The sequence below is a fragment of the Lactuca virosa genome, chromosome 6 (assembly GCF_052849685.1).
Source record: "Lactuca virosa cultivar CGN04683 chromosome 6, Lactuca_virosa_CGN04683_v6, whole genome shotgun sequence".
Lineage (NCBI taxonomy): Eukaryota > Viridiplantae > Streptophyta > Magnoliopsida > Asterales > Asteraceae > Lactuca > Lactuca virosa.
Genome location: NC_136431.1, coordinates 275,526,002 through 275,542,582, shown reverse-complemented (window position 1 = coordinate 275,542,582; position 16,581 = coordinate 275,526,002). Strand labels below are relative to the sequence as shown.

Genomic DNA, 16,581 nt, shown 5'->3' with positions numbered 1-16,581 from the left:
TTGTTTAAGTAAGTGAGCAAATTTCTGTTTCACGAAACTCCTCTCCGCTCCACTATCAAACAGTATGCATGCATAAGAGTTATCGAGGAGAAACGTACTAGTGACCACTGTAGGTTCGGCTACTGCTTCCTCGTGGCCTATAGCCAAAACTCTTCCTACTCCTCCCGCGTTCCCTGCCTTCGGGTAGTTCTTTTTGTAGCGACCCACCTCACCAAGCCTGGCCCACACCAACGCCGGGGACTTGGTGTATTGGCCTTGCCGGAGACTTGCAGAAACGGACAGCGTGCCCTTTCTTGTTGCAGTTAGCGCACTGAATTTCCCGGCAGGGTTCATTGTGGTGGAAGCTGCATTTGTTGCACTTGGGCAAGCTCCCTGCATACTGCTTTATTGGCGCAGTAGCAGTAGGTGTTATCGCAGCATGAACAGCCACGACCTGCTGCTTTTTGGCAGAGTTATGCGCCGCTTTGTTCTTCTTGTTATCCCAAAACTTCCGCTTGTGGTCAGCGGCCTTGGATGGTTCTGAGATGGCTAGGGTTGTTGTTGTTGTCGGGGTGCGGACTCCATGATCAATGAGCCGCTGTGCCAGTCGCTTGGCACTGTCGAAGGTAGTGGGGTTTGAAGCTAAGACATTCCCCTGAAATGGAGGCACCAGCCCCCAGATATACCTCTCAATCTTCTTTCCCTCAGTAGGGACCATTCCCGGACATAGTGCCACCAGATCGCTGAACCTGGAAGTGTAGGCAACTATATCGGAGCCCTTCATGGTTAGGCTCCAGAGTTCATGTTCAAGTTTCTGAACCTCGCCCCTCGGCCAGTACTCTTCAATCATGAGCTCCTTTAGAGCTTCCCAGCCCATAGCATTAGCCACTATCAGAGTTGGTGACTTGACATGGCTATTCCACCACGTCAGGGCTCTGTCCACAAAGGTGCATGCAGAAAATTTAACTTTGCTCCCTTCCGGATAGGAGCAGATCTCGAAGATCGACTCCGTTTTCTCGAACCATTGCGAGAGGGAAATGATTCCACCAGTCCCGTTAAAGGTCCTGGGCTTGCAGTTGGTGAAATCCTTATACGAGCACTCTCTAGAGCGCGTTGGAGCATCACCTTGAGTGGAATGAACAGTCGTTCCACTTCTACTAGTACCACTAGCACTAAATTGAGCTAAGGCTGCCGAAACAGCCGCAACCACTGTAACTTGGATAGCTGCTGGATTGTATTGTGGAGGAGGTGGTGGTTGGGTAGGAGTTATCGTAGGATTACGTCTCGGTGATCGGCGTGGAGGCATCTTTCAACTAAAAGTTTACAAAGATGAAGATGATAGTAAGAATCAATTGTGAGTATAATGAGAGTGGTCCATGGACTAAGTCTCCATAGCCCAACAAAACAGATGAGAGTATGATTGAAATAGAGATCTAACAATAGAAGGATGAAAGCACTTTGATAAAGATTTCCCAAAAGATTAGATGTCTGTCAATAATATTGGCATTATAGATGTAACGAGTTCGGGAAAAATGACCTAGAAGTAGGTCTTACATCAAACCATAACAAGAAATTTTTGACAACGAAGAGACCTAACAGACTGAAAGTCCAAGGTCTTTAAAATAAGCGGGAAATTAATACTAGAGTCTATACATAGACCTAAATATATCCAAAAGACAAAGTAGAGTAGACTCTACTTGCGACGAGAACCGCTCAGATGAGCCTTTGATTCTGCCTGATGACGTTCCATGTCCAGCATACACCTTTCGGACGTTGCCTGGCGTGATCGAAGTTCCCTGACTTCAGATTGGGTTGCAGTAAGTTCTCTCTGCAGGACCTCATTGTGGTCCAGAGTTCTTCTATGAGCAACTTGTAGATGGCGAATGCAGACTGTATTGACTCCCGCATCATCATCAACTTCCATGACTCCGTTGATGGCTGCCCTACCCTGCTCGTCATTTTTAGCAACCTTGCGAACCAGGATAGACAGGATCCTGTCTGCTGAGCCTCCCTCGCTCAGATATTAGAAGCTTCTGTCCCCGTTGTAGGGTAAGGGTTGACCCTGCTCTTGACTCCATCTGCCCAAGTTCTCAGCCCACAGAGGCGTCGGGCTTTGAAAAGTCGGACGAGGGTTAGGATTTGGGATTGGAGCCACTAAGGGTAGATCATTAACTTCCGGCTCGGAGTCAGAATCCTCCGGGAAGTCTTCATCCAATGGAATTGCATGATTCTCTTCTGGCTCTGCATCGAGCCATCCACCATTACCTTGGTTGGGAAAGTACGGGTTGCCGGGGAGATTGAATCCATCTATGTTATCTACGCGAGAATAGGGATAAAAGAGATAGTTAATAGACGTACTACTTAAGATAATTATAGGATGATCCTTACCAGTTACTTCAATACTTGCGTAGTGCATACCAGTCATATGTAACCAAAACAGGATAGACCTTCGAATAAGTGACCCTAACTCTAAGTCCACAACCAAACAAGGAACGGGAAGTAAAGCAAAGATCACAGATTCTAAGTCTATGACACCCTAGTCACATATAACCTTAGCGCATCCACTCAACAACTATTGACCTACTAATAAAGACCTTTTAGTTCTCAAATAAGTAATTATAGTAACACAAAATACTCCTATAGTATTTTAAGTTTATGTTATGTTCTAAAGTTTTCATTGTAGTAGTGTTGGTAAGTTTTTAGACTTGCTGCAACACCACAACCATTCATAGGCACATGCTAATCACTTCTTGGAAAGATATAGTTGATCAGGCTATATCACTCCCAGATCTGATTATATGTCCCCAAGCCTACTTGTGCTGTCTAACAACCGCAATACTTTTGTTCTGATCTAGTATGACACTGATTTTAGTATGAATGCATGTATGTATACTTTGGTTAAATATTTTATTATTTAAAAGTATAAACTCTTGGTCAGAGTATTTTAATCCCGATGTGTTTATAGTTGTATATCTTTTATGGATTGATATACTCAATTCATTATAAACAAAGCTCTGATACCAATCTGTCGCACCCCCAAACCAGAACGGCGGAAACGTTCGGGGGTAGAGGACGTAATGTACAGTATCATAACAATGCACAATAGTAAACAATCAACAACATCATCCATTGCATTAATAATATAATTCAATACAAGTGTGTTTTGTGTATAGTTTGAAAGACACCAAAATATGAATCAAAATAAAAGACGAGTCTCAAATGTGCTCCGTCTTCTCAAAACCTGGTCCAGTGTACCTGTCTACTGGTGACCTGAGAATACAAGTTATTTTGAAAGAGTAGATCAGCATTAAAGCTGGTGAGTTCATAAGTATTTTAGTGTCGATGTTTTTATAAGTTTGATGAAAGTGTTTGTAAGTGTTTGATGTAAATGTTTGTATCTCCTAGAAAATCCTATATTTTCTACTTAATGAAATGTAGTCTTCTACCAAGACCCGACTGTTCTGTATGTTTGTTCTTTTGTAAAAGTGAGTGTTTTTCCCAAGTATGACTATCATTACTAAAAATATAGTTTACATTACCGTTTATGTGAGAAGGTCACAATATGAATGTAATGGGAAAATAAATATGTGATGTAGTATTGTATATACTAACTACTATTGTACTAACTACCTTAAACCAATTGTTTAATTAAGGTAAAATGTGATGATATTATAACCATGCTTGATTCACTAGTAAAACACAACGTTCGAACACGTCAAAATGGTATGACATTCGTCACCCGTAGACCTGCAGGTCCCACTGTAGCTAGCAACAAGGTGTAGGATAGTCAATCTCGTATAGATCTATACACAAATTCATGCTCTCCCTACAGGAGACTCTGGTTACAAAATGTGACACAACAGTATATTGTCATGCCATGAAGTAGCGGCTCACATTAATGTTATGGTGTTCTTGTATAAGTTTGATGAAAGTGTTTGTAAGTGTTTGATGTAAATGTTTGTATCTCTTAGAAAATCCTATATTTTCTACTTAATGAAATATAGTCTTCTACCAAGACCCGACTGTTCTGTATGTTTGTTCTTTTGTAAAAGTGAGTGTTTTTCCCAAGTATGACTATCATTACTAAAAATATAGTTTACATTACCGTTTATGTGAGAAGATCACAATATGAATGTAATGGGAAAATAAATATGTGTTGTAGTATTGTATATAGTAACTACTATTGTACTAACTACCTTAAACCAATTGTTTAATTAAGGTAAAATGTGATGAGATTATAACCATGCTTGATTAACTAGTAAAACACGACGTTCGAAGACGTCAAAATGGTATGACATTCGTCACCCGTAGACCTGCAGGTCCCACTATAGCTAGCAGCAAGGTGTAGGATGGTCAATCCCGTATAGATCTATACACAAATTCACGCTCTCCCTACAGGAGACTCTGGTTACAAAACGTGACACAACAGTATATTGCCATGCCATGAAGTAGCGACTCACATTAATGTTATAGTGTTCTTGTATTTGAATAGTATGTTCTCTCTGTCTAGTATATTGTATGTTCTCTCTATTCTAGTGTATAGTATGTTCCTACCTGTTTCTCATTATAGTATGTTCTTTTTGTTTCTCGTTATAGTATGTTCTTTCTGTTTCTCGTTATAGTATGTTTGAACTGACTCATGTATGAACTAAATCTTGTATGTTTCATTGTACTAGAAATAGTGAGTAGTAATCCTCTAAACTATACCTATTATAGTTTACTAGTAATGTTGTTTGTATGACTGATCATGTTTGTAAACCTTTGCTACCCAAAGGTATTGAACTGATGTAAGAACTTTTCTATCTATACACATATACATAATATATAACTAAGATCCAAACGACACTCGGACAAACAACTGATACCCTAAGTCCACAACCAAACAAGGAACATGAAATAAAGCGAGTTATCAGTCCTAAGCCCTTTCAACCTTATTTATATAACTATGTTTATATAGACATGATTTTGACAATATATAAGTTTAACAGAGTTTGATAAAGAGTTTAGCATATAAAAGAGTTTTAACCATTTGAATGGTTATAGATGACTTGATGTCAGTTTATAAAATGTTTTGAAATAGTTTGTTTGATAACACAGTTTTGAAGTATAAGAAATCCACTTGTTTGATAGTTATAAATCACATGTGATTGATAGTATAACTATAATGTTTTCTACTTGTATTCCCCCCCCCCCCCCCACATAAAAGCATTTAAAATCATTTAAAAGATAAGTTTAGGGGTATGAACTCACCTGTAGTGAGTGATTCGAATGTAAGATCGATATAGGATGCTAAGTGTCAAGTGAAGCCTCGTGCACAAACGGATCCTATTTAGCATATAATGACACATATATGTATATAATTAGTGTATATAACAACTAATCATGATAGGGAACAACCTTAGGGACTAGTAAACACTTGGAATGAAGTGTTACAATCACATATGAGTGTTCTAAAGGTGTTCACGACCATGGTGTTTACGGCCTAGATGTGTTCACGGCCATGTGTTTACGGCCAACACATGAATGTCTTGAGTTTACGACCAAGACTTGAAGAAGTTCACGACCATACATGGGTTTACGGCCATGCAAGGGTTTACGGTCGTAAACTCTTGATGTTATTGCTAAAATGGTTGATTCTAGGATGTAAATCAAGAGCTTCTAATGAATATCAAGTATATGGAAAGGATACTTACGATTTGGAAGCTAAAAGAGGTGATTACGGCCCAAAGAACTAGTGTGTGTTCTTGGTGTTCTTGAAGATCTAACCCCAAAAAGAGATGAATTCACAGATGAAATCATGGGATTTTACTAGATTAAGAAGGATATCAACTAATATAGAAAGAATCACTTACAAATTTGTCGAGAAATGGAAGTGTTCTTGATGATAATTGAGATAGAAATGAGTGTTCTTGACTTGGAAGTGTGAGTAGTGAAGAAAAATGAAGGAATATCATACTTATGGAACTAGTTTACGGCCAAACAAGAGCGTACGGCCGTAAGCTCTAGTTTACGGCCGTAAACTCCAAATGATGGAGTTTTCCGGCTTGAATGATGCATAATGAAATCTAGTAGATACTTCCTAACACTCAACCTTGAAGGTACTAGGCTTAGAACACTCAAACAGACCCTTAACAATGCTAAAAGATAGCAGAAACAAGTCTAACTTGTGATTGAATTGAATGGCTTTACAAGATAGAAATTTCGGGTTGTCACAGATACCTATGCCCTAGTTGCTAGGATTTGTTCTATTAGAAATCAATTAGCAATATCAGCTTTGAAAGGATTGTACATTCATCAAATGAATGTGAAGACAACCTTTCTGAATGGTTCTCTTACGGATGAGATTTACTTGGAGCAACCTGAAGGTTTCGTGATACCTGGACAAGAAAACAAAGTGTGTAGACTTGTTAAATCCTTGTACGAGTTGAAGCAAGCTCGCAAACAGTGGCATGAGATATTTGACACCACTGTGACTGCTTTTGGTTTTCAGCACAACAGTGTTGACAAGTGTATTTATTCCAAATATACATCCGATTACATAGTTTTTATATGTCTTTATGTTGATGATATGTTGATCATTGGCACTCACCTAGAAGGTATTCTTAAGATGAAGAAATACCTATCCTCGAACTTTAAGATGAAAGATCTTGGTGAAGTTGATACAATTATTGGTATCAAGGTGAAGAGGACAGACGGTCAAATTTCTCTGAGTCAATCTCATTACATAGAGAAAATTCTGACAAAGTTTCAACATTTGAATATTAAGGAATTCAACACTCCTTTTGATTCAAGTGTGAAACTAAACGTGAATTCTGGACGAGCAGTGGCTTAACTAGAATATGCAAGTGCAATTGGAAGTATATTGTATGCTACTCATTGCTATCGACTTGACATCACATTCGCTGTAAGAAAACTAAGTCAGTATATTGTCAATCCAGGGACGGAACACTGGAAGGCAGTAGGTAGAGTACTGGGATACCTGAAAAGGACAAGTAGTTTTGAGTTGACATATTCGTCACCTAACGAAATACTAGAAGGTTCTTATAATGCTAGCCGGATAGATCACACCGGTGATTCAAAATCCACAAGTGGTTGGATTTATACTCTAGTTGGTGGTGCTATTTCTTGGGTGAGCAAGAAACATACATACATAGCTCATTCAACGATGGAAGCAGATGTAATTGCCTTAGCAGAAGCATGCAAAGAGGCAGAGTGGATTCGAGATCTACTTATGGATATCCGTTTGTGGGATATTCTAATGCCTTCAATACCCATGTACTATGACAGTGAGGCCACACTGTCTAAAGTATATAATGCAATATATAATGGGAAGTCGAGACATGTAGGTCCGTGACATAATTTTGTGAGATAACTAATTAAAAGTGGTACCATAAAAGTTATCTATGTCAAGACAAGTAAGAACTTGGAAGATCCGTTTACCAAACCTCTGATGAAAGATTTGGTTACATTTACCACGAGAGTCATGGGTCTAAAACCACAATAGAATCGCTTAGTGATGGAAAGAATAACTTAGTGATGGAAACCCAACTTAGCGTTAGTGCTCCTAATTCTCAAGTTTAAAGGGTAACAACGAAGTCACTAACGCTAGAAGGTACTATCATTAATGATAGATCCATGTGAGGTAGGATAATACGTCGTTGTCGAGAACGAGGTTGAGTTACGACTCTTAAAAAAGTTTTGGAGACATCTAAGCAACGAAGATGTTGTAAAACTTTGCTTATATGATCTAGAGGTGGTGCCGCCTCAAGTGGAGATTAGTGGTTTATCTTCTAAAGGGTCATGAAAAGGATTTATAGCGCATGACCATATTTACGCTCAGGGAGAACGCAAAGACGACATGTGATGTGTGGGGGTAAACCGGAGAGGTCACAAGGTTCATGGTTTAAACCTATAAGGATACCATTGAATTGGTCTCTTCTTGTTTGTTCTCTTTAAACTAGGGTTTAATCTTCATGACAACCAAGTAATATCATGTGTCTGAGTGAAAGGAAACTTTCCAACTTGGTGGGGGATTGTTGGAAATTATAGAGGTAATCTTCCAAGTTGGCAAGTTTCATCTATCCCACATTGGTGGGGGAAGAAACCTTTAGTGGGTTTATATACCATTTCTCTTGATAGGCCTTCAAAGGCTTTAGTGGATTAAAGGAATGGGCCAAGCCCAAGCGCGCGCCTAGCCTAGCCTAGCACTAGCTGACGCCGCGAGTGCGCGAAATGGCACGATTTAGGAGCACTTGGCACTTCGCACGACGCATCGGTCGCCGAGGAGCTTTTATTTTGGCGAATTTCAGGTCAATTCGGTTTGACCGATCCGTTCAAACGGTTGACTTCGTAGATATGGCAACATAATATTTTGGAGGGGTTAGAAAACGGCTAGCTTGGAGAGCAAGTTGTCGCCCTAGGGTTTCCAAGGGTCGGCCCATGTGGGCCCCTTTTCTGCTTTCTAGGGTTTTAATGCCTATAAATACAGCTCCCTAGGAGTCGTATTTGATATTCACGAGAATTGAAAGCTCTCTCATTCTCTATGCAATTTCTTCCCGGTTTCTTAGTATTCACTTTGCGTTTATCGTTTTCCATTGTTGTTGGAAACTCGGTAAATCTGCATTAAATCTTGGGATTTTACTCTGTTGCTTACAGTCCGATAGAAGCGAAGTAAAAACCTTTAAGGACAGAAGTTCGATCCGTGCAATCATTCCACAATCAAGATCCAAGATCAACTGTCAACAGGTTGGTTTTATATTATTGTATTGTTTTTAATTTCGTCCAATAACAGGACACTCTCCTTCTACCTTTCTTATAATCATATCTAATTGAGAAAGATTAATCTGGTTTCTGAACGAAACTTGGTAATCATATTAATAATAATTGGATCTATTATTCGCAACTAATCGACATATAATTCTCAATATTATTTGTCGGTTTCCTTACGTGTCTATTGATTTTGATTTAACAACAACAAAGAACAAAATTATGCAACGCATAAAATTTTATTTAGGAAAACTAAAATATTTTAATGTTTAAACTATAAACATTATTTATAACTTAAGTAATATTAATTCATTATAATATATCATGGGCCACTTGTTAGAGTGTTATTTCGCATTAACATGACCATCTTTTCCCAGTCTCCTCTTAACCCGACCCAGTTAACTCTCTCTCTCTCTCTCTCTCTCTCTCTCTCTCTCTCTCTCTCTCTCTCTCTCTCTCTCTCTCTCTCTCTCTCTCTCTCTCTCTCTCTCATGCCACATAATAAGTCAATAAGCCTAACAAATAGCCACATTCGATTATAGGTCTAACATATCAAAATCTTAGAAGTTGGAATCCATAATAAACACGATATTGAATTAATATAATATATTTACTGTGTAGATATGAACATATTTATCATATTAAATCATCACTCATACATCATAAATGCATAATGAATATTTTTATTAATATTAAACCACACTATACCAGAAAACATCTGAATTTTGTGAGTGAAAGGGTATTAGCTTTGGGAAGAAGCAGATAAGATTCTGGTTCTTGAATTCTTTCCTTGCAACTTCTTGGAAATGAGAGACGCGTCCTAAACGCGCACAAACAAATAAAGTAAACTTTACATTCTTTCCATTTTAGGGAAGGCATTATTTCATTGCATGACTTTTCCTTATATTTACTTTTATTTCCGTATCCTGATATACAATGTTCAAAACTTTAAATGATGAATGATGTGCTTTTTATAGAGTTGTTATAATTCTATAATTTACCTTCGAATAAAATGTTTATTACTGATAAGTGCTTATCATATTTTTATTTTATTTTTCATTTTTGAATAGTGCATAAAGATTGAAATGGTTTTTAAATTAAGTTTGATTATAACTATACAAATTGCATATTAAAATTGACATAAAAATATGATAGTTGATATGAAAATAAAAATTGATGAAGGTAGTAACAATAAACAAGTATATTAGTTAAAAGGAATCGGCCTATGTTTGTGTGATCGTGATCCAGGAACCGACAAAAGCCGAAATGATGTGTAGAACGAAAAATTGAACCTGATGTATATATATGGTACCAGTTCCAGATTTCGGTGCCAAAACCGAATTAGGACAAAATGCTAAATATACATGTAACATCCAAATTTTCAAACCAAAATTTTCATTTTTGATTAACTAAAAACATTGTTCATAAAAACCCATCTCAAGAAAATCACAAGTATCAAATACAAATCGCCATCATAATATCAGAGTGTCCCAATATATCCGGAATCAGAAACTACAAGCGAATGTGTACAATCAAGCCTTCGCCTTCCCACGATCGTCAGAAGTACCTGAAACACATTTAATCAACAATTATAAGCACAAAGCTTAGTGAATTCCCCAAAGTACCACATACAACACAACACAAATAAACAATTATGGGTTATCAACAACCCTAGAGACTACCTGAAGTCTCAGTGGGCAAACAACATGCCATGTGGATTATCAGCAATCCTGGAGACTACCCAAAGTCTCAGCACACATAATAATGCATATTACAGTAACAACAAATAGAACCAGTTGGTCAACACATATATTCTACCACACAGGTAAGCATATTGAGGAGACTCAGCTCGCACAGAATACTGATAGAACTCACACCGGAACTAGAGTCCGCCTATTAATCACACCAAATAACCCTAATTAACAATTAAGGTAAAATTTCAAACTCAACTAGTCCCAAGCCAAGTCTAATCCATAATTTGGACAAAATACCATTTTGCCCCTTCCAGGACCAAAACCCTCACAAATTGACCCAAAAGTCGCACTTGGTCAAAAAAAGGCAAAGGTCAACACAATTGACCTTACGTGTAGCGTACCAAGGCTCTACACTGGACATAGAGCACAAAGCCTGAAAACGAGTTCCCAGCTGGCTACGCTGGGCGTAGCCAGATTTACGGTCAACTTACACGACCTAAACTCAAATCTTAATTTTTAAGCTCTTAATCATTAAGACGCTTCACCCCAACCTCAAATCTGACCCTAAAAGGCATTCTAATCCATAAAGTCTCTAACATTATGCATTTTCATGGCTAAAGAGAGCTTAATCCCAAATCCCTAACTTCTAACATCACCAAAAACTTCATAACTCATGCATGGATGAAAGGAAAGGATTAAGCTTGCATTTTTATGACACCATGCACTCAAAAATGTCTGAAAGGACAGCTCAAATGGTCTCCCGTAGCCCACACTCACAAAGACCAAGGTTTTGGGACAAAATGAACATAAACTTAAAGCCTAACAAGATATAGCAAAGCAAGCCTCAATGTATGAAATTTATACCTTATGTAGATGAACAATGAGGTGCAGATTCTGGATCCAAGAGCTTGAATGCACCACTACTTCTCCAATGATCTTCCTTCACCACCAAGAACACCAAAAATCACTCAAAAGCTTCAAAAATTCACACTCAATGGTTAGGGTTTCGAAATCAAGGCTAAGAGGGATGAAGGTTGGTCATAAGAAGGTCCAAGGGGGAATAAGATGCTTAAATATGGGACACCACCCTAAAAATTTAGGGTTTTGTGAATAACACGAGTACGCCTAACGTACTCAATGTGTACGGCCAACGTACACAACAAAAGTCGCGATCCTAATGACTTACGCCCGACATACACTTCATGTACGCCCAACGTAAGGACCTATCCTGCAAGATAATTTCATTTTTAAGTTGAAAATGGAAATACATGGAAACGGGTGTTACAAGACATATATAAAATATGGATTTATAATGCATTCAAAGTACAAAACGGATTTGAAATGGTTCAATTTTTCTAAACAAAAAGAAAAAGAAAAATCAATTGTAAAAAATACAATACTTTCATTTGTAAACAACATATCAACTCTTAAACCTCCATATACATTTTCCTTTTTCCTTTTTTCGTCAGGTTCACGTATCATCTCTTCAAATTCTATATAAAACCCCAAAACAAACAAAGTTAGTATATAACTTTATAATTTGTTATAAATAAAACAAAATGTATTATTTTTATTACCTTTTGCTACACCATTATCATTTAAAATATGATCAACCGGTTTCCTTGACTCCCTTGCCCAATCTTGGGTGCAAATCAATATCTCAACTATTGGGGTTGATAAGCTAGTTATATACAAATCTAATACTCCCGCTAGTGCTAAACGCTGACTTGGATGCCACAATTGATATTTGTATTCCAAAATATCTAACATGCAAAATATATAAAATTCTAACTAAAAAAAACTAGACATTTACAAAATTTTACATTTGGTCATCCGAGAAACGATTGAGAAGTTGATTTATTTTTTCTATTACAAGGGTTGCTGCATCTTTTGCAATTCTATATCTAAGTCTGTTTTTTTTCCGTTTCTTGGAATTCTTATTTTAAACGGGATTTGAGTTTTTGATATATATAAGAAATGTAACACCCAATTTCCAGAACAGATCGGTTTAGGGCATCAAGGAGTCAAATGTATGGTTTTTGGATAACACCGGATGTCACAAACGTGTCCATAGAGAGGTCATGACGTGACAAGTGAATAAATGAAAATGTGGATTCAACTGAGCTCACGATGTGAGAGCTGCTGCAGCCCAAGCCCATGATCTTTTAGGGTTCCTTCGTATTAAAGCCCCCTAAGTCATTTTTAGGGTTCATTACCAGCCTCCTTCGTCCTCAAACGCAGAAAAACCCTAACCCTAGCCTCTCCTTGTGATTCTTGAGCTTTTGGTGGTGTTTTCGTGGCTTGAAGAAGAAGAGATCACCTTTGGAGCATAGATCCAACTTGGAAGCTTCATTTGCATCTTCTAGCAACATCTCCGGACCTTTGTGAGTAACCAAAATTCAAGCTTTATGATTCCTTGTTGCTAGATCTAAGGTTTTATGCATGATTATCCATGGTTAGTGATCTTATCTATCATTGTGGTTTAGTATAACAACTAGACATAATATTAGCTAAAGAGTTTGGGCAGAGTATCTACCGGGCATAATATCATCCTATTGTTATGAGCATAATTAACTATAAAAGCAAAAGGTTTACGAGATAATTATTTACTATAAAAGCCATATCTCACCCATACTGTGTCAGATTTTTACGAGATTTATATTTCTGGAATCGCGGTAACCTATAGAGTCTAAATATGTTAACCTGCTCTCAAAGTGACACAACTTTTTGTGTAATTATTTTTGAGCCTATGGTTTGACGTAAATAAGGGTGATAGTCGAAATATTAGGCGCTTACAATATTGTTTTATCGTGTTTTGACGTTGGCTATCAATGGCAACTGAGGAGGTATTCTCGGGGTTGTCATAGCCCTTCCCCTTCGAACTGAAAGTACCTAAAAAACATTTTAAACATAAACCGCAATCACAAAGCTTATTGAGTTTCCCTAAAATACCACATACCATACATACATTGCTATGGGCAACCCCCATGGTCTTGCATACAAGTGCATTGGCTACCCCCCTCGTCTTTTCCCTGGAATGTGATGGGCTACCCCCAGGGTCTTACAACCAAGTGTCATGGGCTATCCCCATGGTCTTTCCTTGAAATGCCATGGGCTACCCCAATGGTCTAACATCCAAGTGTCATGGGCTACCCCCATGGTCTTTCATGCAATTACCATGGGCTACCCCCATTGTCTTTCATACAAAAGCAACGGGCTACCCTCGGGGTCTTCTATGCAAGTATCACAAAGAAAACTAACATCGTACATAGTATAGTGAGAATACTCACATCAACCTGATGATAAATATTTACACACCCAAGCTGCTGCTACAAAGGCTCCTCACACTGAACATATCCAAAATTGACCTTAATTAACAATCAAGGTAATAATCCATAATCAATGGTCCAAATCATATTGTATCTTACTAAGGGTAAAAGACTATTTTACCCTTCCCATACTTGACCCAACTAATCATGGCCCAAAACCCATAATGATCCAAGGCCCCAAAATCGCCCAAATGAGCTTTTGGGAGTATGCCATGTGTACTCCATAATTACGCCCAACGTACTGGGTAATCATAGAAAAGGCGTACGGGGCCAACCTGTTACGCCATGCGTACACAAAGGTTATGCCCAATGTACACAAAGGTTATGTCTAAAATCACTATTAAGCTCTTAATATTTAAAGTCTAAATGTCCAATTCACAGATCACACTCTTGGGAAGTCTTAACTGATAAAGTTGACAACTTTAAGCTTTTGCATTGCTTAATAGAGCCCAAAACCAAACCATAGGTTCATAACTTCACAAAATGACCAACAATTCATGCATGGGTGAAGTATAACCTTCAAGACCCGATTTTTATGCAATAAGGACCTCATAAACATCAAGAAATGCTAACCTAAGCTTCTGGAGTAGCTTTTACTCACAAGAGTCGACCTTTGGGACCAAAACATGCCAAAACCCTAAGCTATTCTATATCTATGCAAGATAACCATAAAGGTTGAGACTTTATACCTTTTGGAAGATGACGAAGAAGAGTAGAGTTTGGATCTACAAGATATGGACTCCAAGCACACTTTCCAAGTTCTCATTCTTCACTCTAACACACCAAAAATCACACAAAAGCTTGAGATTCTCACAAATGGAACTAGGATTTCGTGGGGGCTGAAAGAGGGGGCGATGGTTGAAGGTAAGAAGGGTCTCCAAGGGATTAAGGTCCTTAAATAGGTTCCAAGACCCTAAAATTAGGGTTTGCATTCATCACGAGTACGCATTGCGTACTTAAGGAAACCCCGCGTCAAAGTTTAATGAGTTACCCCCCGCGTAACTCTTATTTACGCCCCGCGAAATGACCCATTTTGCAAAAAAAATTAATATATATAAACATTAAAAGAAATTACCTGGAACCAGGCGTTACACTTTGGATGTAGTCAAGACGACTTTGTTCAATGCATGTATAAGCATCCACCAAATATTGTCGCAACAAACGATAAACATTAAGTATTAACGAACAAATGTCATGACGCGCATGGATATGATAACTGTAATACATATTTATTGTTAGATTTATTGTTTTCGAACCCGTTTCATTCGACAACTCCACGAGTGGGAACTAACCATCTTCTCCAAACGGAAACAATAATGGATATTGTAAGGCCATATAAATGGGGTGAAGTTTACTAACCCACTGTGGAGGCTAAGATATTGAATGCACACTAATATCATATTTACTGGTGACAGAGTCATCACCACAAACAATGCAACCTAGTGTCCCTAGCAGCGGAGCATCATATCTACGATCAGGTACATTGTTGAAAAGACACACATCATACGACTCCAACTGACCTGCAACAACAATTTCTTTCGTTGTCTTGAAAGTACGCACATATGCATTATGAATTGTCAACTCCTCCATCAGGGTTGCAACGATATGTTAGTCTAAAGGTGCCTTTAACGGATCCTGAAAAGCATTTAACCTGTTTGAGAGTTCATGATCAGTATCAACAATGTACAGCTGCAAAAATCGTGGACCGTTATCATCTGGGGACATACTAAACCTATCCAATGCGATATTTGACCGAAAACCTTAAAAACATTCAGACCGGGTCCCTTGTTAATATCCTCATCGACAACAACACCAAGAGACGTCATTGCAAACATGCTGTTGTAAGCTCTTATGTTTTGAAGGAAATTAGCATTAGCTTACAAATCACGAAACACAGGTGGATGGCAACGAGGATAGGGCAATACAACAATCCATGATCTACAACAATGCATATAACATGGATGATCAGAACGGGACAATAATATCACCCTCTATGCATACCAGAAGAGCGCACAACAAAACTCACAAGTGACTGAGCAATCAACACAGTCATCGTAAGAAGGGAGTGAAGGAACCAAAAGAGGAGAATAAAAGGCGGAGAGATGGCGGGACTTACGCGACCTTCATCCAACAACCCCAGTATAAGACCACCCAACCTGGAACACAACACATTTACAACCCCTCAACATTATCGTTATACATACAATTAAGTGACAAAATCCAACACAAATACCGAGTACATGGTAAAAAAATCCCAAAAATGTGACAGAGATGAAGCAAAAAAAACCTAGCAGACAAATTGAGCAAAACAACGATACAAAAAGCCAATACAACCTTAATCCCAAAATCGAAATACAAAATACAAAACTAAAACGAAGCACAAATAAAATTATTCACCAAAAAAGGGAATGAGAGACGAACTAGTTGCAAATAAAAAAAATAAAAGAACGTAGGCAAGGGTTACGCGGAAGAGCAAGAAGAATCCAATCAAGTGAAAAATGTGGATTGACAGTGATCGAAGCAACCCCATTGGAGGAAGATTGCGGCAAACATTAGAAACGTAACATGAAGAGGACCTCCAAAGTTACATCCAATCAACAATCATGGGTGCGGAAGCAAGCTACTAAAATACAGGGACCAAAAGAGACAATTACGTAAATTATGGTGGCAAATCTGTGAAACAATATTACAATATTTAAGCTACTAAAATACAAGGACAAAAAGCGACAATTACCTAAATTATGGTGGCAAATCTGTGAAACAATCATAGTATATAATGACAAATCTGTAAACAGTCATAGCAAAACTGACCA

At 38.2% G+C, this 16,581-nt stretch overlaps 1 long non-coding RNA gene across 1 annotated transcript; it reads right to left on the bottom strand.

The window, feature by feature from the left end:
- Positions 1-12,266: 12,266 nt before the first annotated feature.
- LOC145121093 (uncharacterized) lies at positions 12,267-16,346 on the bottom strand. The gene is made up of 6 exons (XR_013714498.1): positions 15,885-16,346; positions 14,844-15,419; positions 14,458-14,542; positions 13,730-13,786; positions 13,236-13,331; positions 12,267-12,867 (listed from the first exon to the last, which is right to left on the bottom strand). It is a non-coding gene; the product is annotated as an uncharacterized LOC145121093 (long non-coding RNA).
- Between the last annotated feature and the right edge of the window lie 235 nt (positions 16,347-16,581).